We start from the raw sequence: 25,079 nt of genomic DNA, 5'->3' as shown, positions 1-25,079 counted from the left end.
GTGTCTTTGGCAATACATATTGTGATTTTAGTGTCCGACACTTGAGGCGAAGCACTGAGATATAACAGATAAGAAAATATTCATGAAAGATTCGTGGTATTTGTAGATAAAGTAGCAAGTATTGAAATTTCCTCTTGTCAAAGGATAATTTTAATTTTGAAATTTATTGGATAGATCTAGAATCTGAAACTTGGTGAGAAGACTAGATAAAAGAGAAGAACAGATAAAAAAGATACTTCACGAAAAATTCATGGATTTTACTGTACATAAAGGGGGAGTGTTCAAACTTGTTTTTGTCACAGGGGTAGTTTTAATTTGGGAATCGATTGCAATTTGTTACTGATTGTTTTCTTTTCTTATCAATCGTGTATTATATTTTTGAAACAACCAGTAGGATACAGATACGTAATGTACATAAGCACGTATACTCGAGAGATTTTCAATAGCCAATTGACATTAGATATATTGTTCATCTTCCAATAGTTGATTGAATATTCGATAGTTTATTAAACGATCGATCGATTGGTTGAATAATATATATATACATACCTAAATGAACAGTATTCTGATAGGGTTCAAACAGCACTTATATATCCTAATCGATAATACACTGAGCGTAATAGCTAGCAATTTTAAGGCAGCAATTTAGAAGTGTCTCTACTTTTCAGCCCTCTTCATTAAATCACGAAGTATGTACTCGTGGAAAGTACTACTCTTACAAATTCTTAAAGATACTGTTCATTCGAGAGAAGTCAAAGTACTCGATACGAAGTATTAGAAATATAAACAGATAAAAAAGAACAAGCAGACATACTAAGATAATAATAAGGAAAAAACATTTTGATTTATTCGATTCTTTATTAAAGTCAGCCAAAAGATAAAATGCTTTATTCTACTGATTCAAAATGATAGTTGAAGTGCATCGTGATAGCTACAAAATATATACGATGAAAACCACTCCAAGCGATCAAAAATAATAGAGCTTTTCAAAGAGCAACATAAAAGTGGTATGAAGATGAGGGAAACGATAAACTCATAATTCGCTAACAAATACATATATTAACGAGCATTAGATGCGAAATTAAATTTACACGAAGAAGAAGCCAAACGCAAAATCACATCTATATTTCAGTTGCTAGCGGCTTCATCGTGCCTTAGTAAGTTGCACGTGCTATAGGACGAAGCTTGCTCGGAGAACGTAGAGTTTCCGACATAAAAACGTACTTTGCGTGTCCGGAAGTCGAGGAAAGGAGAACTGGTGCCTCGTGTAACAGCGTCTGAAAGTGGCTCCAGGCACGGCGCGTGCAGGACGTGATTGTGTCGCGGATTTCTTCTCTCTATCCGTTTCTTCATTCTCCGTATACAATTCTCTTCGTCTGCCACCACCTTCTCGCCGTTCATCCCCTACCACGCAGACCCGCGCCTTCTCGTCGTGCGGCTCCTTTTTGCTTCTCTTTCGCTTCTCCACGTTACGATAGAGCGGACGGCTCCCACCGCCTCCGCTCGACCGCGACTACACGACTACACAGCCTCGGCTCGTGCTGCTTTTGCTGCTCTTGCTATACCTAGCAGACTTCCATTGACGTAGGTAGCTGGGGTTTCGAAAAATACCTCCAGCTTCTGCCACTTTCTTCTCTATTTCCTTTTTTCAGGAAGTAGCTCCACCTTCTGTCACTTTCTTCTGCCTTTCCTGTTTTTCGAAAAATAACTCCGGCTTCTGTTACTTTCCACTCTCTTTTCCTTTCTCTGCCTAACCCGTACGGAGGTTTGATCTCTCTGAATGAAAAACTTGGAAAATGTTTACGTTCCTTCTCTATGATTTCGTTCTTATTGGCATGCTGATTTTTAGTTTTAAACAGATTCTAGGATGTGTTTCAATGTTGCTTCGTAATACAGCGTCGGGTTTTTGTATGGTCTCTTTCTTTGGAAGTGGGAAGATGCTTCTTCGTAGTAGGATTATAGCTGCCTAGGATAAACGAGTAAATTTGAGTGGTGAGAGGTAAATTGTGGAGTACTTAATTGTGATACAATTTATTCGATAATATCCAAATGTTAAGATAAAGAAGGCGAATACACGTTCGTGAGATAATCTATGTGTGGTAGAGAAAATTTAATTCGGTCCCATTCGAACTTTTTACCATGCAACCTTGTTGCTACTTATGCTCGTTGTTGTGCTCTACTGATCCAGAGTAAAGACAATCGGCAAAAGTTTCTTCTGTCTAGGTTTAACATAAAACGATTTCGCAAATGTCACACAGGAACTCGTATAATTCTTCTTTAATAAAACATTTTTCACGAATGATTCCTGTAAAACTTCCCAGAAGATCTAAACTCTGGCAAACGTCCACACTATAGGAACACAAGAAAATCCAGTCCCAGAGCTATTGAATCATATAAACCATAGAAACCGCGTCTATCCGACAGCATTTGCTCCATTTACAACTTTTTTCTCAAGAAAGTGTCTTCCCTTTGTCTAATGGATGGGAATCGCAAGAAACGTAGAAAATCCCACGAGTGCCGTTTTCAATCAGAACGCCAAAGCCACAGTAGTATCGGTTCACCGTGTAACGTCGGTGGAGATCGTGTCCGATCACTGGTGGCATTTCACGAGCGATTGCCTGGTAATCGTCATCGCGGTCGACGTGTCTTCTTATCGAGGGCCGGTGGATAGGCCACTTGACAAATCGGCTTGTTAAGGCCGGTAGTTACGCCAGTGTTCCTAGGCAAGGCGCGTGGCTGGAATGCGGCGCGACCGTGCTGTCGCGAGCGACTGAAACGCGCCGTGGCCAATAGGAAAAGGGAATTGAGAAGCTGGCTTTCCGGCTAGCTGGCGTCAAATCAAACGATTCTGCAGACGTGAAAATATCCCACTTTTTTTAAAATGTCGTTCCACTGCTTTTTTCCAGTAGAAACTTGGATCGTTGGATTGGGAAGCTGGCTCTCCGGTTAGCTGGCGTTCGATCAAACGATTCTGCAAACGTCCCGCTTTCTTTAACGCTAGTCTTACCAGTTCCGGTCAAACGACCGGTTTCAAATTATCCGATTAATCAGTTTCTCAATTTTTGTTAATATAAAAATTTACATACAGTTAGGTGAACAAAAGAAATAACAATGAATATACAATTTTAAATTAAATTTTGAAACTGGTCATTTGACCGGGACTGGTAAGGTTAGTGTTAAGTCGTTCCACTGTCTTTTGTACGTCTTTTCAGTAAGTAGAAACTTGGGTCGTTGGACTAGATCAAAGAATGGTTGTGTTTCTGTTGTATTTGTAAAAAATGTGCAGACGTCCCCTCTTTCCAAGGTCGTTCTCAGCGTCAAAGGTCTGACCTTTATCTTGTCTCTTTAGCAAGTAGAAACTTAAGTCGTTAAATGGGTTTTATCTCTGTTTTTATTCTGTTTCATTTTGGATTTCACTTTCGTTTGTATAAAAAAATCAACGATATGGATCTGTGACACTCTTTTTTGAAAGGTAGTTCTGCAAGAATTGTGTTCCTGCTTTATTTGTAAAAAAATGTGTATTAAGATATACGATCTTTCTATAGCTAAGAAGGGTAAAACGTGATGATATAATAATAATGGTATTTTGGGAGACAGATTTACAAAAAGCGAGGCTACCGAGGAAGATGAAGCAAGAGATATTTATGCAAAGTTCCAAGTCCTACGTTAAGAATCTTTGAAATATTTTATGGAAGGCAATTCCAGTAACGTGCGTTTAGTGATTCAACGAGTAGAATAAGAAATAGTTCCATTGAACGAGAAACAGAGGAGAATCCTGCATCCAAAGAGACGTTTCTAAGAATTCTATTAGTTAACCACAAGTTTTCAACAACACCTTCACGTTCCTTTCACGAAAAAAGACAGAAGGATTCTCCGAAGCACAAATATTATCAGCATAACAGCGATTAGTAAGTAGATAATCACACCGAGGATATCGATGAATTTTCTTCCTTTAGCAAGAAAAACAGACCATTTATACTTTAAACCTCTAAAGCAATTTTTAAAAAATGCTCTCTCTCTTTCTTATTTTTCAGCTTAACAAGTCAATTAACTTCATTCTCTCGAAAATTCAAAACCTCAAAATTGACAATTAAGTCTCTCTTGATAAAATTTTTCGATAACCATATCGTCGATTATCCTATCTAAACCTTTCAAGCTGGCCAATGCAATGTTTGGAAAACGAAGACTACTAAAGTCTACGAGACGCAACACGCGCCTTCGAAGAGGATCCTCGCCAGGGGCTGTGTCCTTTAATCAGCGACACTATATATCTAGCGAACGCACGGTGCTTAATAAGAGGGACCGACTTAATTACGAGGATATATGGCGAACGACGGAGGCAGCAGTCCCTTCGAATCGCGCGCACCTTGGCTCTCTATATCGAAGCTAAAGTCTCGATTTGCATACCGAGTCTCTCATTCTCTCTTTCTCTCTGATCTCGCGAATAAACCACCGTGTTGCTACTCTTTATTTCTCCCTTTTTCTCTGTTTCTCTCTGCGTCTCTCTCTGTCTCTTTACCTCTATATGTATATTCGAATGGACACCAAGACACAGATGCGTACGCCTCCGCGGCAGAAATATTATTTCGAGCGGTAGAAATTCCGGTACGCGTCGTTTCTTCCCGTCTTAACGACCCACCTAATGAACGTTAATGTCTAAGGGCACAGATTCTGCGATTCCGGCGCCACCACGATATACGGTCGCTGCTGTTTGCGCCTTCCTCGTGGATTTTAACTCGGTCTTCCCGTTCTCACGCGAGGGTGGGTGGTAAATAGGGAAAAATTTGCATAAGTATTTATGGAGACAAAGAGGAAGGTTCGGAAGAACAAAAGGAATCTGAACCGAGGGTACTTGAGTGCTCGAATATTTAGAGATAATATTTAAAACATGTTTTCGTATTATTTGGTTTCGTTGTTTGAACTTGATCTTGTATTTCACTGTATCGGAGTATCGTTAAGGTAAAAATTATTGTTTAGTCTTTTACATTAGAAGCTTCATCTATTGCAAAATGTTGTAAAACCCTACAGACAGATAAGTATTAGAATAAATAAAAATATAAACGATTCAGTGACGTAGAGTCGTAGATGCGTCAATGAGATCTCTATATAGAAAATATAGATCTTCCTATAATGTAGCGCTTTTACGATACATACTTCCATAGCTCTTGCGAAGAAACCGAATCGAATCTCAGCATCAAACAAGTATCGAATCGCATGACTTTTCGTCGATAGCGTTTCGATAAAAGGAAAAAAGGGGGCGCCAAGTATTTCTGGGCTACACCTACCTGGCCGAAGCGAGGCAAGGGCATCGATGCGCGGCACGAATCGTGATTTATGTAGTGGTACCACCAGGCTATATGGGACCAGGGTATATCATTGTTGCCATCACAATGGCACGAAATGCAATACTCGTACTCTATCGGGTGCGCTTTCGCATAATGTGTCATAAATAGGCGGCACACAACGCCGCTCGCATACCGTGCTGAAACAATAACCATTGTGGTGGATGGTGGGCACTACCTATGGGCTCACCACTGCACCGTGCCGCGATGCCGACTACGCGAAGCGCAAGATTTTTATCTGAAGAGAACCTTGACGCGCAGGTGGTCTTATCAGCTCGCGCGGAAACACCTCAGTTCGAAGACCATAAGCGTTGAATTCGAACGCAAAACCTGATCAATGGCATCGATCGTTTTAAGAGACGCAACTGATTTGTCGTCAGTCGTCTAGCATAGATACTTAAAACGTACATATGAAGGTCATATGAGAACAACACGATAAGTAGATCACGAATATTTATGTAATCTATTTTTGTGGAAATAATGGAAACAATAGAGCCTACGCAGAGATTCCTTCATATAGATTAATAGGATTAATTAATATTTAATATAGCACCTATTAAATAGTACTATATTTCTGATAGTTTACATACTTTTGCGTATTAGTGTACATTTTACGAATTTTTATACCTTTCTCATAAAAGGATAAAAACTCGCACTCGTGTGATAAGTCACGTTGATTTTGTTGGTTTTTAATTTTGATATCAATTCGTGGCCAAGTGGGAGTACCTTAATGCGACATAATCAAAAAAGCGGAGTAGCCTCTATATTTAGAATTACGTCTTTTAAAAATAGACGATAAGTAAATAATAATAATTAATTTCAATAATAAACGTGTTTAGGATTAAATAAGCCCATTTTGTTTGAACAGAATTGATTGGCCGTGTTTATGAGAAGATTTTAGATTTTAAGATTGCACCCCTGCAAAGAACAGAAAATATGACTTATCCTTAGACCGTGGACATTTATGTATTCAAGGGAAAGTTGAAGGTGCAGAAATGCACAGACACGCATAATACGGAAAGATATATGAAACACACACAGTGTAATATTTATCATAAAGAAGGTGCTGAACAAACTAAACAAATTTCTTTCTAGCTTCCATTTTTACATTATATTCATAAAAATATAAATTTGCATGCATATCTTTACTTATCTCTACTTATCATCTTTTCTCCTACACCCTCCATACATGAATGCACAGAGTGCTTCGTCGGCTTTAAAAGAACCACATGCTACAAAATGCTATACAACTATGACAATATTCAATTTTTTATTTCACGTTACAGCTTTATATCCAGCACCTTTGTTCCTAAACCATTACCAACGAAATCTCCCATTTCTTTCATGCAAAACGACTACCGACTTTGTCGATCTCAACGGCATTTCATCGTAAAATAAAGTGCTGCGGAACTGAAAGTTCCATTTAACGGTACAACTTGTGGTCGATCGTTTAGTTTTGCTCTTGATCTTGCTTTTTGGATGACGATCGTGTTTGCGGTTCGCGAACTGGTGGCGCGTGAACTTTCCTCTCCGAGCAACACGCCATGTCCTATCGTGCTTCGAGTACACCAGGAATTTGCTGGCAGAACCTCGATTATTTCACGACTTTTCTGCCTGTTGTACCTCGGCTCTAAAACCGCAACCTTGTACCGACGTTTTTGCCAGAATCTCTTGTTGCTTCGTCGCCGGGAGTATTCATTCAATTTTCAATTTCATTGTCTCGCAAAATGCCGCAGGAAGAATTGAGCTACAACTTGGACATTGTTGTACATTTCCTCTTGGTGCACGTCTATTCGGATTCTTTCGCTTTATCGTTATATTTTCTCCTTTTTATAATAAAAGAAGGCAGCTCCGCTTTCCAGTAATTTAAGTAAACTAACAAAAACCAACTCAAATCGCTTTTCCAAACGTACTGTAAATTCATAACCGATTAATATTTCTAATAGTAAATTTTAGCACTTTTAAACATCAACGTTACACTCGTCTAATAAATTTAATTTAAATATTAGACCTTCTTATTACGCAAATCTTTCAATCGTAAATGTGAACGAATTATTGCTAATATATGAGATTTTCCATTCCAATTTCATTCCAATTCTAAAAAATTGCTTTTTAAATTAACGTTATAATCTGTTATATCTTCGATTTCCAATTCGTGCCAATTCGTAGAAAATATTAAAATCCGATATATAAATATTGCTTCATGTTTAAATTACATACTAACATTTTGCATATATGTACGTAGATGTGTACTGCTATATACTTGTATTGTACGATTTGCTCTATATTTAAATTACATATTAACGTTTCGCGTGCAAATATTGCTTTACGTTTAAATCGCATAATTTCCAATTATACTTGACAAAATTTTCAATTTCAGTCGACTCGAACATGACTAACCTCTTGTATTCGAAGCAACGACCAGTCAAGCCACGTATTCTTTTCTCCTAAGCTCCGTCTAGATCCTGAATAATCCCTTTCAGCGTTCCGAGAAGCGTAATCCTTGCAACCTCATCTTCGTTTCAAACTTCTAGATCCGCGATGTGGGAGTCGACTAGTGGCCGACTGCTGCGCTCTCGACCGTGGGTGTTGGAATCCTTTCACGGATGTTAAAGATGGTTTACGGGCTTGCGAGGCGCCCGACCTTGTTCACCGTGGCTAAAGGTCGGAACACAGCCGTATGCGGCGGAATATTAGATGTTATCGCGCTATCCGTACGATTCGTGTTGTCTTGTCCCGCCATGAGGAAGCCTCGACACTCGCGAGAAACGATTACGAAGGCATACTGCAACCGATTTGCATTTGTCTGTCGTGTGCCTTCCCATTCGTGTGTTCTTCTTCGTGTCGTTCGTGTTGTCAGGTTCAACTAGTTTGATCGAAACAGAAATTATCACCGCGATTGCGAATGTCGGAGAACAGATACGCTGCAGAATTATTGTAGAACGAGGATTTTGGAGAAACGATGAGATACTGGAGAATCGCGACAAGGATTGTGCATGATGCAAAAGTCGCGATTAACTTACGTGTTTCGATTCTCCTTCACTCGCTTGGTGATCCTTCGTTTGTTTACGTATACCTTTTTTGCTTACAGTATCCTCAAAGAAAAAAAAAATCTAGAGTTGTCAAATCTGGCGATCGAAGGCTAATTATATCTCGTATTTGGTATAATTTGAATATTTTTACCGCTTTTATTTTCTAGTTATTTTACTATGAATTGTACGAATACCTTATTTTAAACATTTTAAAACATAAAGTGAAGAATTAGAATTTTTCAATAAACACAATCGATAGGTGTCCTAATGTTTATTACCGAAATAGCAATGTACTAGGTTGTCCGGAAAGTGTCTTTTTTTCGCAGACGTGTTTTTTACAACAGTGTGCCTTTATACAAACGTAAGACCAAGTCTGTGAAATGTCGAAGTGTTTATCTCAACAGAACAAAATGGATCGTACGTAATTCGACAAAATAATATAAAACAAAAAACGTTGTGCGTCTATTATTTCCTCATAAAACGAAAGCAACCTAAACCTTTTTGGGCAACCTAATAAATCCCGAAAATAAAACTTTAAAATCTCGAAAGCGAATGAAGAACGCAGTAACCTTCCATGATTAATCTCTCAGGTGTATTTTAAATGTTGTGGAAAGAAAAAAAGGAAAAATTATATCGAAAAAAATTAAATATTTCCGATCCTTTCGTAACTTTTGCATCAGCCTGTAGACGCAAGGAAATGTTCAAGTGGGATATGATTTAGAACAGCGTTCGAGTAGACTTGCGAAGAAATTATCGAAATATTGAAAAGAGAAAATATAATTGGTAGATGACGACAGATATTTTAGAAAAAACGAACTGAGCTTCGAGGGTGCGATATCGTAACAGGCGTGGGTGATACTGGTACTCTTTATACATACCAGCATAGTTCCGAGAATAGTGGACAAAGGTCATGCATGACGCATTCGACTGAATGAAATTTGAGGTGAATACTTATTCGTTTAAATCACATATTGCAGACGGACTCATTTTACGTCAATGAAAACGTAATACGCATCCTGTAGTTTTTTAACTGTTCCATTTCGACTCCGTGACGCATGATCGTCGTTTTCACTTCGAATGGGAATTCTTTTTAGGAAAATTAATAAACATGTGGTACTAATATATTTACGTAACGCGTTGTATGTTACAATAATTCCCCTGTAAAAGAATTTTCAACACATATAAGAAAAGGAGAAAGACTATCGTATGAATAAATTTACGATCATTTCTACCGAGACTCTTGATTTCTAGAAATTTCCACTGCTGATGAATGGTATCATAAAAATTTGCGAAGCGTTATGGGTTCATTTTTCAAAAGTCAGACGACTAATTTTAATGGAATTCGCCATTTTAGCTTTTGTATAACCGATTTATCGTAACATATCAAATCGATACGTATGACAGACGAAGATTAAGTATATAACAGAACAATTGCTTTCCAATTTTTGTCTCTAAGTGTTATTTTCCACCAACATATCTAAGATTCAGATAAATTTGAAGCTCGTTAGCATCGTTAAAGCTCGATAGCTTTAAGCAAATAAGCCAATAGGTGGAGAAGTATTTACATAACACCAGATGAGCTTTTCCATGGAAGCTTAAGCTAGTGGCTAGACTATTATATAGGGTATTCTAGTAACTATAGGCAAGCGAGTGATTCTATGTAAAAAAGTAAGTTATTTTCGCGAAAATCCAATTTGAAAATCTATCGATCAATACACCAATTAGTCTCGTTCCCGATGGAACAAGAACGAATAATCGAAATGAAGTTATTCTATATGTGAAAACAAGTTGAAAACGTGGAACAAATCTTTTTCGTTTTTGAGTCATCGAATTTAAAAATTCGTTTGAGACTGTATTGGTATTTCCCATTTTCTCTCCATTTTCTTGAAAACAAGGCCTTGCTCGCAAAAATTTTATTTTTCTTCTAGTTGCGCGCCGGAAACAAAAATAAGTGGACGTAGACAAGTAGTAATATCAGTAGGTATCAATAAAATTTAATCCAACTAGTACTACTGTTATGTACATAAAGTTCTTTTTATTATATGTATTTATGTATATCATTATAGTACATAGATTATTTAGTAAGTAATTGAAATGAATATTTACGTTTTTGTGTAAACAGACTGTACTTAACGAAACTTCATTAATACTATTCATTAATACTATTTCCACTATTTTTGTCTGCAATTGTATTTTCTTACGTAGAACGATAGTTTGGTGATCGTTTGTTCGTATCCAGTCAAGAACTAGTCAAGTAAACCAGCACATTTTTAACAAATTTCTAAATCCGGTTTCCTAAAAAAAAAGAAGCGTAGCGTCAAAAAACCTTATTCTACATATTCACTATTACTTATCACTGCCCTGTACGTGCTAGCTAGTTTACATACCGTTCACAAGTAAATGAACGAAATATTCGTCTAGGAGCCACCAGAGCAGTGAAAGTTTGCTTGAGAAATGAAAATACATCCCGCAGTTGTATGTATATTTTTATGTTGGAAGAAGAAATCGCGAGACATGCCTCTCACTGAGAAATTCAAAATTGTAATTTTCATATGTATACAACATCGTTCCTTCGTCTCAACATCGGATAAAATTGTTTATAGCCTCGTATCTAATTTATTCCATACCAAACTTACTTAGGTCGACCTTCTGTCAGATTAATTATCGTTAAGCACTTCAAAATCCATTAGCACGAACTTTTCAATTACTCGCCGTTTTAATCGTCGATCGAGTAACGGAACATAAATATTCAACAGGAACTTGCTAATCTAATATTCGAAGTTTAACAGGAACATTGAGAAAGTGATCGGTTTGATGCAGAACTAAGCGCAATGATTAATTATCAATTAACTGCGACGAGGCGAGGTCTCGTCGAAATATCGATAAACGGGGACATGACTCAAACAACGTGTCACCAAGGGCCATGCTGGCGTCATCATGCGCCGATTGACTCATGTGCGTGGGCAAGGTATGCGAAATGCGTACGACGACCGGTGCGGTGCGAGAAACGACGCGACGCGGCGCTCCCGCGCTTTTCTGGGACACCGATAAATCCGCGTGCGAGCCGATATAAAATGCCGATGACGCCAATGGTGACAGGGAACAAAGAAAGGAGAACGAAAGTGAACTATTATATTTTGAAAGGAGAGCGAAAATACCATTACGATGCAATTAGTATAGTTAACCTTCTGTTAAAATGGGGAAAAATTAAAGACGCTACGCTACTGGAAGAAATTGTAATATTTTTATTTGATTTTAGCTTTCGTTATATATCTTTATATCTACTTGATAGGTGTTTGAAAAATATTAATTGTCACAACTAGAGCGGGGATTTTTGTGCAGATTTATATTTTTATGAATACAACTGAATCCCTGACCTATGCAGAAATTTGATTTACCTATCAAATATTATACAGAGAAATATACTTTGGATATTTTATATATTTTCGCATAGGTATCATGTACATCCTATGCATTTCTGTATCCTTAAATTTTTCGTAATTTCACAACAATCTGTAATTTAGTCCTATAACATTAACTATACTCTTGGTTCTTTGTAAAACTTTCTAAATCTGTTTAATTAATTCCTACAAGGCATATCTTTGAGCCTAATAAGTAGGGGTCATTTAAAAAATATCAAAATCAAAAATCAAAGCTCACCATGTTTTTTTCTTACGATCTTCAATTAAAATCTTCAATTAAAAAAGAAAGAATACGACATCCAGCTTTTTTAAAAATATTTTTACACACTTATTACATATTAATGCCATGTTATAATTAGATAATTAGAACAAATCATGGTTTTGCAATTAACATATGTCTTGTCAACAATAAGCAAAGAATATATATATATATTTTATATAATAAAAGATATTTTAATTTTATAAAATAAAAATATATATATTTTTAAGACTACTATTCATACTGCATTAATTTGTCACTAATTCTAAGTGTATATTTGCGGCAAATGTCTTATACATTATATTTGCGGATTACTTCCAAATTTCAGTATTATAATCACGTCGGTCGTGCTCCATTACAGTACTAACGACATTTTAAACAGTCTCATAATATATTCATAAAAATTGTATATGGTAAGTGTTAGAATTTCGAATACTTTCGTCAACTACTGTATTTGTATTCTTAAATGATAGTGTATGTAACGCACGAACGGTAAAGCCACCGTGCCCCGTGCCCCGTGCCTCGTGCCGCGTGCTCTGCTCGGCGACCGATACGCAAGCCTGGTTGCAGAAACTTAGGCGCCAAAGCGCGTTTCTCTTTTCTCCAAACTATCGACTCGATATTCCACGCATTCTTTCTCAACCCACAACTCAAACCGCTCGAATATCGAAATTATCTCCCAGTGGGAGCAGTTGGTCTTCTCGCGCCCCAAGTACAAGAGTGAGTCATAAGAGGAATGGGAATTCAATTTTAAGATTGCACATAGTCCGCGGGTTCCGCGCCGATTTATAACGGTGCGGCGACCGTTTTCCGATCGTGGGTGTGAGCAATTCTCCAGTTCATCTAACAATTCCTCAGACTCCCACGCGATTCCGGGGCGACGACGACGACGTGACTTCGGGCGTCGACGTCTGTTCCCTTTGTGTTTGACCAGCGCAGCGTAACCGAGAATCGCGCGCTGACTTTATCTTCGAGGGACACGGCAATTCTCCTCTTGACCCGTGTCGATCAATTAATCTCCCTGTCTCGGCCAATCCGAAAAATGAATCGTGAAATGCGCCAGACCTCGCGCCACTATTACAGCCTTCGCCTCCAATTAATTCCGCCGCGCATTCTTCGCGTGTATTTCGATATTGAAAGACGGATAGTGGGATGGCATTTTTTGTGACCATTCGTGAATTAAGAAGTTGAAGCGGTGCATGAACAATGGTAAAACATAAGCCTTGCGTCTGAGTAGGTATGTAGTTTTATGATACGCGTGTGATATCGATTAAGATGAAAGATGCAAATTAAAAATCATGAAATTTTGAAAATATGATTTAAGATAATCGATGTGAAGTACAATTCATTGCCCTAGTTCTTAACTGTTCTAATTCCAATTTTCAAAAGAATGTAATTAACCAATCCACACATGCCTCATACATATACAGTATAAAGTATAAACAATACAAATTCATGATAATATGATGGAAATTCTATTTAGAAAATAACAGATATTCAGTTCTTTCGTGTCCTAACTTCACATGATAATATTAAACTTCATAAATTTTAAACTCAGTTTTCTCAGTTTGCGAACTAGTGGAGATAGAACAGTTAAGAATTAGAGCGACGATATACTGTCGCGCTCATTAGTGTGTGAATACTTTGATTTATATCAAGGGCGAATATTAGTAAAACATATGAATAAATGACAAATTAATAATGGAGAGGAATTTTTACCATTTTCTTGTTGAATCGACAGATATATCCATATCATATAAAATATTAATTGTTTATGTAAAATCTTATCGATCGTATGTATATTATAGGTAATCGAATGCACGATTCCTCCACGAATGTTCTTAATCGATTTTAGATATTAACGCCAGAATTAGTTAGGATAGTTCATCTATCAGTTTGGAAATACCCTCTCTTTTATCCATACGTTGATAACTAAACGAACGAAAAACAACGAGCTCGTTGAATGATAAAGCTGCATCATGTCTGACAATTACATATATCAATGTTTATTTGCATATTAACATTTGCAGATAAATTATATCGTGTTATAATAGCCTATATATCAGGTCTAATAAAATATAAAATCATCTTGAGTCTTCCTATTTGTACACTTGCAACTACCTTATACTGTGTTAAAGAAAGCAAGTATTCGTATATTTTCATATTTAAAATTTCACGATACAGAAATAACTTTCATAACTTGTACAATTTTATGATATTGTCCTGAAATATATTAAAGTCGAGTGAATATGGTAGATATTTAGTTTGAATATTTCGGAACACAGTTTTTCACAGAACTAATGTGTCGGACAAAATAAATCTTAATGATCGGAGAAAAGAAAGCAGTAAAAAGAGCTGCAAAATTATTTCTACATGCGATTCGCCGATTACTTTTCTTAAAAAGGAAGAAACCACCTGCAATAACTCTACTTGATTACAAATCGAGCTAATGCAACTCGCAACCGTATAACTTTCCCTCTTGGAAAACTCAACTTTCCCACGGCTTAAAATTGACAACAAAGTTACAGCTACTTAAATTGTGATCATAAATCATAATCTGATCGCAAAATGAAATTACGTAGATGAGAAGACTTCAAAGTAGAATCTTATAGCGAACAAAAGTTCAGAGTAAATCTCAAAAAAAAAAAAAAAAAAAAATGGAGAATTTATAAGACATTATAATATATAGGGTTATAAGGTATACATACATCATTGAGATTTTTCCATATAAAAGTAAATTTGGTTTTGACTAAGGAAAATGAGATTTTCTACATTCCAAGATAGAATTCTATTACGTATGTATAATGACGTACAGAGGAAAGTTGAAAATCGATATATATTTGTTTCTCTTGTCAGTTATAATTAAACTGCAGATTTTTTATACAAAATCGTATTTTTATGAACGCAATAAAAAAAATTGAACTTAAGCAGAAATTTATTCCATCCACTAAATATCGTAAGAAGTATTCTATTTTGGATAACTTATATACTGTGTATTTATGCACTTTTACGTTTCCCATAAATGCATAAAAATCCGCAGTCTAACAACAATTCAGTTTTGTAAAATTACAGGATTTTTCCCATTTTACTCTCTAAACTTTCTTTTCGCCGTTATTGTTAATTTCTAATTATTATACTGCTACAAGGAAAAGCAGCAGACTTATAAATTAAATGGATAATACTAACCTTATCCATAATCAACCTTGAAGATACTAATTTTTACCGAAATAACGATCATCTAAGGTTCCAATTATAATTTTTCGTTGGCAACCATTAATCTCCCCAATCCACAATTTCTTGACTTTGCTAATCCCAGGTAATTGAAAAAATCATGTAACCAGAAGGAAGTACAAGCTTTCACAGGCTCCGATATCTCCTGAAACGTTCAAGTGAAACGAATACAAACTCCATCCTCGACAAGTACAGACAACACGCGCGGAATGTCAAGCTGCGAATACACGAGGCGAACAAACACACGTAAGAAGCGTTCATCTGGAAGACCAGCCAAGAACGTAAACCATATTCCACGGCAACAGGAAGAAGACCACCAGGAATCGTTGGACTTAGTAATTGCATAACTCTGGAGGTCGCGTCAGTAACAAGCGGCTCGTTTCTCAGATCCTTACGATCGTAAGGTTAATCAGAAATGACTAGCATTCTGAAACACTGGTTCCTTATCCGACTATACATACCGATGATTTATTGCACAAATATAGTATGACTATTTTTAGCGTTTCTGAGAAAAACAGATTTAAAAATTCGCTAGTACTTAGTAATTAAATAAATATCTTTTGCGCTGTATTTATCTTCATCGGTGATATTACAAAATTGCTTGCAAGTTGCGTAGATTCGTTTTAGCGGCATACAATTACAAAGGTGAATCATGGTTTCTGAAAATATTGCTATATTACATATAAAGTATATACTACAGTATATAAACTACATACAATAAACAAAGATATTATTTTCGACAAATTTATCAAGTAGATATAATTATGATTTTTATACAGCATAAAGAAACAGTCGAGAACTATTTGTCGTATATAGAAGTTCAAATTTCATAAAAAGTAATACGCGCAATATTTGTGCGATAAGTCATCGATATATTCCACGATCTACGATACATACACTGGCTCGTGAAAGCGTTCAAACACGTAGGAAACATTTATGTATTGGGTTGGCAACTAAGTGATTGGGTGACATTGGGTGGTAATGACAACACCCGTAGTCACTCAGTTGCCAACCCAATACATATTGTACATATATGTCATATGAGACATTTTGGAACGTTAGATATAAGACATTTTGGTCGTCGTTATATTGCTCGAATTTGAAAGCAATTTGTAAATGTATATAGAAGCTACAAGATACTTACTGTAAATATATATTTAGCAAGAAATGAATATACAGCACGAATAGCCATTTCAAGCATTGTGTTACTCTTAATTATGTGTTAAATATGTTTCTACCCAATATTGAGGTTTATTAATATAATGAATAATTGACTTTAAGTACTTTAGTAATTTCTGTGAAATATATATTTGTGCTAAATATTTTGTAATTTCTGTATACATACATGTATAATATATATCGTTGTTACCTCTTTCCTTTTGACCTTTTCCATATTTCATTTTTTCCATTTTATACGATGTTGCAGAATTGTACGCATATCCGCGACACCTGACTTTTCGGTAAGACTCATCGATAAATCACGATTTCCTCCGGTCTGAGTCAAATTCAACGAAAGCAAAAATAAGATAATAGTGTGCAAGGAGGGATACCTTGATCTTTTGATGTTTTATGGGAGAAGGAGAATGTTAAAAATTAGCATTTAAAATAAATCATCTTTAAATTGAATTCATAATTAATCAAACGTAACTTTCGGGGTCATATGATAAATCGAGAAATGTCACCTGTCTGACGAGGTGATAACAAGAAATTTACTTATTCGATAGAGTTCATGAATAAAATATTTCTATGAAATAAAAAAAAGTGTCACGAGATGATAGATAATGATGATTGTAATAACAAATGGTAATTACTAAAATGAAAATTTTGACCATGAATTTTGAATAAACAAAGATATTATTTAATTCGCATGCTAGCATCGAATACTCTATAGAGAAGATGCATGTGTCAAGGTCGACGCTTCGTAAAGTGTCCATCCATTTCTAAGAATATCGTATTACAGATAGCCAGAACCATAAATATGTCATCAGGGTTTACGCTCGATAGCGGCTTGAATGGTGATACTACCGCGGTTCTAATTGTAACCGAAAGAGTCGCGGATGTTATAATTTCGGGGTGCCGACAATCGACAAAGCACTCGACGTCCTTTGTTTTCTGCCCCCGAGGATCGCGTGTACTCTACATAGGGCCGTCAGGGCCGACGTCTCGGTGTCACGGTGCCTCGTGGAAGACGATAAGCATTTTCTCGAAGAATCTGACCACGAAGTGGGCAGGCCGACGAACCCTCTGGTAAGAGGACTGACAATGAAAAAATTCAGTACTTATCCGAGAACTCTAAACTTTCGCGATCGATATACGTATTATCTAAAACACTGATAAAACAAAAGATCAAAGAATCAATTAATCCGCGTTATTTCAACTTTCTTATAATTAAACATCCTAATGGAACTTTCAACCTTGTTTTAAAACTCCGCTGAAACTATCAATCTGCCCGTGTCTCAAAGAACACGGTAAATAATTAATACCACTCAACGCTAATCCCATTACACTTTCTATTAAACTTACAGTTTCTAACGAATAAATCACCAACTTCCACTCGGAAGTCGACTGTTCAACTCGATCTGTATATATATTTATATACAGAGTGTCTCACATAATTGAGACAATCTATAACTCTGAAACAGTAAAAAATGGAAATGAATTTCATTAGACAAAAATTAAATGGCTTTGAATGATGAACGATCTGGTGTATTTGCTCACTCTGAAAGTGATCATGTTTGAAGCATTTTAAAGTTACCTATACTTGTTTAAATGGAACTATAAATTTTTCTATACCTTAGCCGATACACTTCTTGCTTTTTTATAAAAGAGTATTTGGTTAATTTGTACGTCTAAAAATGATTAATCTTAAAAAATATTTCAATTTTAATTTCATCAAATTTACTGTGCGAAAGACAAGGAAAACTTAAACGCAATACTGCGTATTTTTTCCTTAACTCTCATATGCATAATTTTACAAAATTAAAATTGAAATATCTTTTAAACTAATCAATTTTCGGCCAGAATGCCTTAACACGTTAACCATCACGGTGGCCATCGGTGAGCCACGTATTACTAAATTTTTTAGAATGATCGAAATGAGATGAAATAGAAAATTTTCGAAGATGTGAATGATATAGATAACATTTGAGGAAAAAGTGCTCAAATACGATAGAACATAATATTTTGCAAAAATTGAATGTATCGTGTAAGAGTAGTATATTTCGGTTTATCATTTCCAAAATAGCGACAAAATATATGAAATCCGTGTGGTCAACGTATTGGTATTTTTTATAGAGAATACAAAGAGAATGCACATCGATTGATGTATGGAAAACTGTATAGTTCTATTTGAAAAATACAGATGATCTTAAGATATGCAAAACTGGGCCACCTACAGTAGATGATACATCGTACGACACTGTTTAAATTTGTCGAATAAAATTTCTTTATATCTTAGACCATTTCAAGGTGATAGCTTGCCCCGGTTGCGCGAGACACCCTGTATGTCTCGAGATTTAATCGTTTTTCTTGCTTTCGTCGCGCGACACGCGCGAAGAATCGCAGCTGCGCCTGCGCACACGCTCGCAAATAGTTTCTCCGTATAATTAATTCGCACGATCTTTATTCCTACACAGAGAATTAATAGCTAGCAGCTGGACTGTGACCACATTTTACGCGTGTCTCGATAATTTCGCAGAATCCAGAGCGTAGCTATAAATCCAAGCGATCTAAATGAAGTTCGTTCATGGGAAACCAGTTCGTGCAAGGCCAGAGACGCGAGCATGATTTGTCATAGTGTTTCGCCGTCTTGATTGTACCGCAGCCACGCAATTATTCGGTGCTTACGACTAATTTAGATGATTAAGACGACATAAACGGCGCAGCCCCTGCTCCAAAATAATTCTCGTATTTGCGTTCTCTTTTTTTCTTGGCATTCTGCTTCCTCTTCCTTCTGCTTTCTTCCGACTTTTTGTTCTATCGTATCGTTGTCGAGTCTCGTGCGACATAGCGGCTTATAATTATTCCATTACGAGAGCAGATTTATGTCGCGTCGCGCGAAATTTCTACCCTGCTCCAACGACTTCCGCCTCGCGAAACCGTGAGAAACGCGCCTCGCTGTTCCGCGAAAGTTGATGAGCGCTTCGACTCGCGGCTCTTGTCATCTCGTGTGCGTAACCACGGAAGTTAATTAAAGCTGCGTTTACATTAGGAAACTACAGTTATCAGTATCAACCAAGTATCAAGCAAATTGAAGTTTTGGGTTTCAATCGTTGAGCCAGAAATAACCCATTCGTCTGATTTTGGTTCAACGACCTATTCGTTTCAACCGCAGTCGCCTAATATAAACGCAGATTTACAGAAGCAATTGATTCTCAATAGAACTTGACAATTTGAATAAAATTTTATTATAATTTTCATATCGCAGTTATCGGTATAAATGTACTTAGAAATTAGGACAAGCTTTTACGAAATTCAAGCTTTTGCTAAACAGAGAAATTAGCATTATACAAATGCATTATAGAACCGATATGAACATACGGTATCCAAATCTGGGGATCAGTATCAGACCTTTATCGAAATACTACAAAGTATTTGAACATTCGATTCTTCGTTATATTAATAAGTCACAATATGTAAGTGGGTCCATCCTTAGGAGTAACTGTACGTTTAAGACTACTATTCATGCTATATATGTATGTACATACCTATTAATTTTTCACTAAATACAATAAATGTAACGATCTTCTAACTTCGAATTTTTTGAAAATTTCATTATTATAATCATGATATTCGTGTCCCGTTACAGTGCTAACGACACTTCAAAAAATTTCATAATGTAGATAATATATTCATCGAATAAATTTTTTGGTAAGTGTTCCAGTACTTTCGTCAGCCACTGTATTTACTGCAGACAAAACACTCGCTTATGGTTAGTAATTAACACGTCCGGACCCGATTTTCACTTCCTACGTGCTGTATGCTGGAAAAATAATTTTCATACAATACCTGTCTATATATCGTGAAATTTATTTATTTAACACGAATTATTAAGAAATACTTTTTCATAATTCCCAGATCTGCAGTTCGCGTGTAACATTTCAATCTATACCATACTTAATGTAAAAATAGGATGCCGACTCGAGCGAGCGTCATACGCGTTGAACATGTTAACAAATGGTAAATAAACGTAGATATATTTAAAAAAACGAATAATAAGAATCTTTTCGAACGATCCTCGTAAACTAACATCTGCCTTCCTTAAAGTCGGCACCAAACTGAAACCACCCTCGCCTTATAAAAGAACTCCGAAGGGAATCCGATAAGGAGTCGAATGGTAACTGCTCCATTTACCAAGGCGGCCTACCTGCCAGGGGAAGATTTACAATATCGATCGCCGACGCGGCGCTAGGATAACCGAAACAATGTGGCCACGATTCGATTACGATTCCGCGGTTCATCTCTCATTGCCGCCTACGGGGTTCCGTATCGAGGGAGCAGCCTGAAATTGCCAGCTGCGCCCCGCCAGATTTATAAAGGACCGGTCCCGGACCCGTGGCCAGCCGCGATCCGATCTTGTCGATCTTCTCTCCGGAGCTCGTTTGTGCGAGTGTGTGTCAATCGAGTTGCCGCGCGACTAGCACCGTTCTCGAGTCGAGAACGAGCTCTGGCCCGCTTCCCATGAAGCCACTGTCGGCGGCAATCTGCGAAAGAAGTCGCCTCTCTCATTGGTATTTCGAACCGATCTCTCCTTCTCTTTCCCTCCTATTCTCCGTCTCCGGTTTTGTTAACCTGGGATGGAGCGCTCTATTTTACGAGCAACTTTGTCTGTATGATGCGGACAAATTGGTCAGACGGCGCGAAAATATTTCACCTGTTTCTTCGTTTCTTCCACCGGGGCTCATTGGACGGTTATGACAACGGAATTTCGGTCGGCCGGCTCTCAGTTCCGAAGATTCCGTTTGTAGCACGGTGCGTGAATTTAATTACGGGTTTATTGTGGTCTTCTTCGATGGACAGATTGGAATGTTACTCGAAGTTGTTTTTTAGCTCTTTAGTTCAACAGTGTTGAATTTTCCATGCAAAAGCAGGTTTAAATAAGCGTAAAATTAAAGCGAAAAATCACGCATACCAATGCTTCTTTATCTTTCTCAAACTTGTTTAGATAGAAATTTTAGAAAAATATATTATTCGATCGAAAACGACCCAAAGAGCGCAGGGTAACGTACAATTTTTTTCGACCTAACGAGTCAAAAATGCACAATTTGTTTCAGCGGAATTGTTCCTTGGTTACGTGCTAGTATATTTATTTTTAACTATGATGCTATCTTCTGTACCTATCTGTTTTTAATGTCATAATATGTACAGCAGAAGGGAACGCAAAAAAGCTAGAGCTCTTTTAAATACAATTATTAGTACAAAGAATGCGTTAAAAATGATTGGTTTGTTGTGCCCGTATCTCACACATGCTTGTGCATTTTGTATGGTTAACCGTGCCCCTATCTCACACGGATATGAAGGTTAAAGGAGTTACATACTCAAGATCTCATTATGAGTCAGGAAAGTTTATAGATTAAACGAGAAAGATTCGTTTGAGCTGGTTTCTGCAAATATAAACGTTACAAATGTATTTATAATGGAGCCAGTGTATGATTTGGGAGATTTGCACAATCGTTTTTTCTCTGTTCAATTGTAATTTGATGAAATTAAGATTACTGTAACAAGTATATACAAATACACAATACAAATACGCTTGGAAGCATAGACAATGTTTGATACATTAGAGTGATTAAATATCTCTAATTAGCCGGTCGATGACTACCTTAGCACGATTTTAGAAATTAATTTCAATCTAAAACAATTACAATGCAGGATATTACTTTTATCTACCCGCATTACACAACCAACCTCGATCACGATCATACAAACCAGTTATATCTGAAAATAGTAGAAAAGAACAGTGCACCTCTTCGTGCACTTCCTAGTATATCATTTTTTCAATTTCACCTTTTACAAACAACGATTGCCTACAAATCGATTATTGAACAGCTACGAGCCAATTAAAACAAGGGTAATAACAGCCTTCCACTATTCAATCATCCTCTGATCGCACAAATTACAATGCAATCCAGTAATCGTGAAACCGATCCCTTGTATCTAGATCGAGATACTCTTCCTCATACCACGAGCAAACATTGCCGTTAAAAACACCATCACAGAAATTCTACTTGCTGGAACAAAGAAAAAGTTGCACCTGTTCGTCTATTTCTCCCTATCGGTAGAACAATAACTTGAACGAACGTCGAAGGCTCGCGATTCTGTGTTCGTACAGTCCCGTTCATAAGTATTGCAGCACCTCCTCCCATATAAAATATGACCAACTGGTTTATATTATCAGGGAAACGATTACTCAAATATGATTTTCGATTTATGCAAGATAACGATGCAAGAACTTGTAACAGCTATTTTTATGAGTTACAAAAGGAACAACATAATGTATTAAAAATCATATCGGTCTCCACAATCCCGTAATTTAAATCTCATTGAAAAAAGTATTGTATGAAACAAATGAAAAGACAGAAAAGTTTACCTAAAATGTGAATCGACATTTGAAATTAATTAAGACTAAATACGATAGAAAAATTATTAATAAGATTGACGGAATTGTTGATGCCAAAAAGAGGAGATGTATGAAGAAAAGGAAAAACGAGGAATGTCCATTTTTTGCCATTTTCTATGTGATAATTGAGACTGCGGAACTACTAAACCATAATGATTATAATATAATATGTTAATTAAAAACAAGGAATGTCTATTCTGTACTGGAATAAAACTCGCATAAAAATAATTAATATTCTATTAATTATTTTTTTTATGATATCTACGTAAGGTATACATTTCATTTTATGAAAAATACAGTTAAATTCATCAAATGTTGGTCATTTTCCAGTAAACTATTTTAGTTAAACTAAACATAAACATAATTTTCTCAACAAATAAAGATATTTTGTGACATTTCTTGTTTCTCCCTCATACTCTCGTATAAAGATGTTAATTTTTATTACAGCATTGAATGTATAGATTCATTATAAATTCATTTTTAAAATAATTAATACCGAGTTCCAATTCGTTCCAATACTTGTGCACGAGGGTGTACACCAGCCTGTTACGACATAGCGATCGTCGAAATGGGAAGTTGTTAAAGCAGCTCAACCGAAGGTAATTAAAACTCTTAATTATCGGTCGACTCGCGTACAACTCTATCGTCAAGTCGCGTTTCTACGACATTCTCGAGAATCGTAACGAGTCGAACGACAAAAGAAAGGGCGGCACAACAGACAGAACGAACCAACCGATAGAGGAGAGAAAAAAGAAGGAAAGAGAGAAAAAAAAAGAAGAACGGAGGAAAAATGAAGAGAAGAAACGAGTCGATAAGCAGAAACGCTGCTGATGCTGCCGATGAAGTGGTGGCCGGCCTAATTGGCTTCCGTTGCTCTGTCCATGGGCCACCGCTTTTCCCATAAATTAACTTTACGCGACGCTTTAATTAAAGCACCGTGGGTCGCGACCCACGCATATTTCAAAAGGAAAACGAGGGACCTCTGCACACCGGGATCGCATACCGTCCATATTGCTGTTCTGTTTATTACGAATTCTAAACCGTGCCTCCACTCATACGAGCGATTCTTTATGGTTCTATGTCAGACATTTAATAATATAATTCCCTGGATGTGGACAGAAGGTTTAGTTGGTCGTTTTTAAGGGAAGGGGGAAGAGGGGAGATAAAATTATTTTGAGATTCTAGTGCTTGGGTCTGTGGTGAATAGACATGTTATGGCGAAGGGTGCAGTTCAAAGTTTTGGAAACAGTAAAGTACAAGTTAGATACTTCTATTTTATTATGAAATATTCCTTTGATTAGTGGAAAGTTTAATAAATTCACATACCAACAACAATATAAAAAACTATTTTTCTACGTGATAAAACCGAAAAAATTAAATATTTGGATTATCAAAAAGAAAAAGAAAATTCCTTTTATCGTCGATGTATTAATGACCGACAAGTCTTTCCTTGAAAATTTCCATATCAATGAGTATACAGGATACGTTGAGAGAACTTTTCCTGTTCAAACGTTGGAACGAATTAACACTGAACGGATGATAAGTTTATCTTCGGTGCCGCCACGGCGTAAATTGAGAATTTTTCGAGGAGATCGTCGCTGGTTAGACGAACGTGTCAGCTGGTGCTCGCGAAAAAAGACTTCCTCCACGGAAGGTTCTACATCGTGGATAGAATTCCTTGTCGTATACCAAATTAACTTGGACGAGCTACTTTCGGTTTACCCTGTATCGAGTTCCACGCTACCGGTATACACTCGAGGCCATTCGATCTCCCCCAGAGTTTCAGCAATCTGGCCACCTGTCATCAGCACACGTCTACTCCGTCGACTCACCCTCATGAGAAAACGTCAACATCGAAGAAACAAATTGAAATGATTGTTAGCAACGTAACGTGAAAATTTCACGCGCTATGGTGTAAGATAATTTGGATTTAGTAGTGATTTAGGTGGAAGATTGGAAAAATAGATTTTAACAAACAGAATGTTTGTTAGATGACATAGTCGAGATCCTTCGAGTTTCGGTCGTGTTTATAACCCTGCAGCGTTTCCCGAATTTTTATATACCAATCCCATTATTGTTTTAACAAGTAAAAAGACGTAAATACTATTTTTAAAAGACTTTTATACAGGGTGGTTGGTAACTGGTGGTACCAGCGGAAAGGGGGTGATTCTACGC

The 25,079-nt window shown here is 36.7% G+C and overlaps 1 protein-coding gene across 3 annotated transcripts in view; it reads right to left on the bottom strand.

The window, feature by feature from the left end:
• LOC143303342 (uncharacterized) overlaps nucleotides 1-25,079 on the bottom strand; it is a 341,675-nt gene that overhangs the window by 256,002 nt on the left and 60,594 nt on the right. Inside the window, exon 1 of one of the 3 annotated variants that reach the window (XR_013059526.1) lies at nucleotides 7,743-7,910. The exons of the other annotated variants lie outside the window; for them this stretch is intronic. The gene's annotated coding sequence lies outside the window, so the exon portion shown is untranslated. Of the gene's footprint in view, nucleotides 1-7,742; nucleotides 7,911-25,079 lie in introns of those variants that run through there. 3 annotated transcript variants of the gene reach the window in all.

Source organism: Bombus vancouverensis, chromosome 11, assembly GCF_051014615.1.
Source record: "Bombus vancouverensis nearcticus chromosome 11, iyBomVanc1_principal, whole genome shotgun sequence".
In the NCBI taxonomy this organism is placed as follows: Eukaryota; Metazoa; Arthropoda; class Insecta; order Hymenoptera; family Apidae; genus Bombus; species Bombus vancouverensis.
This window is presented reverse-complemented; position numbering and strand designations above follow the sequence as displayed.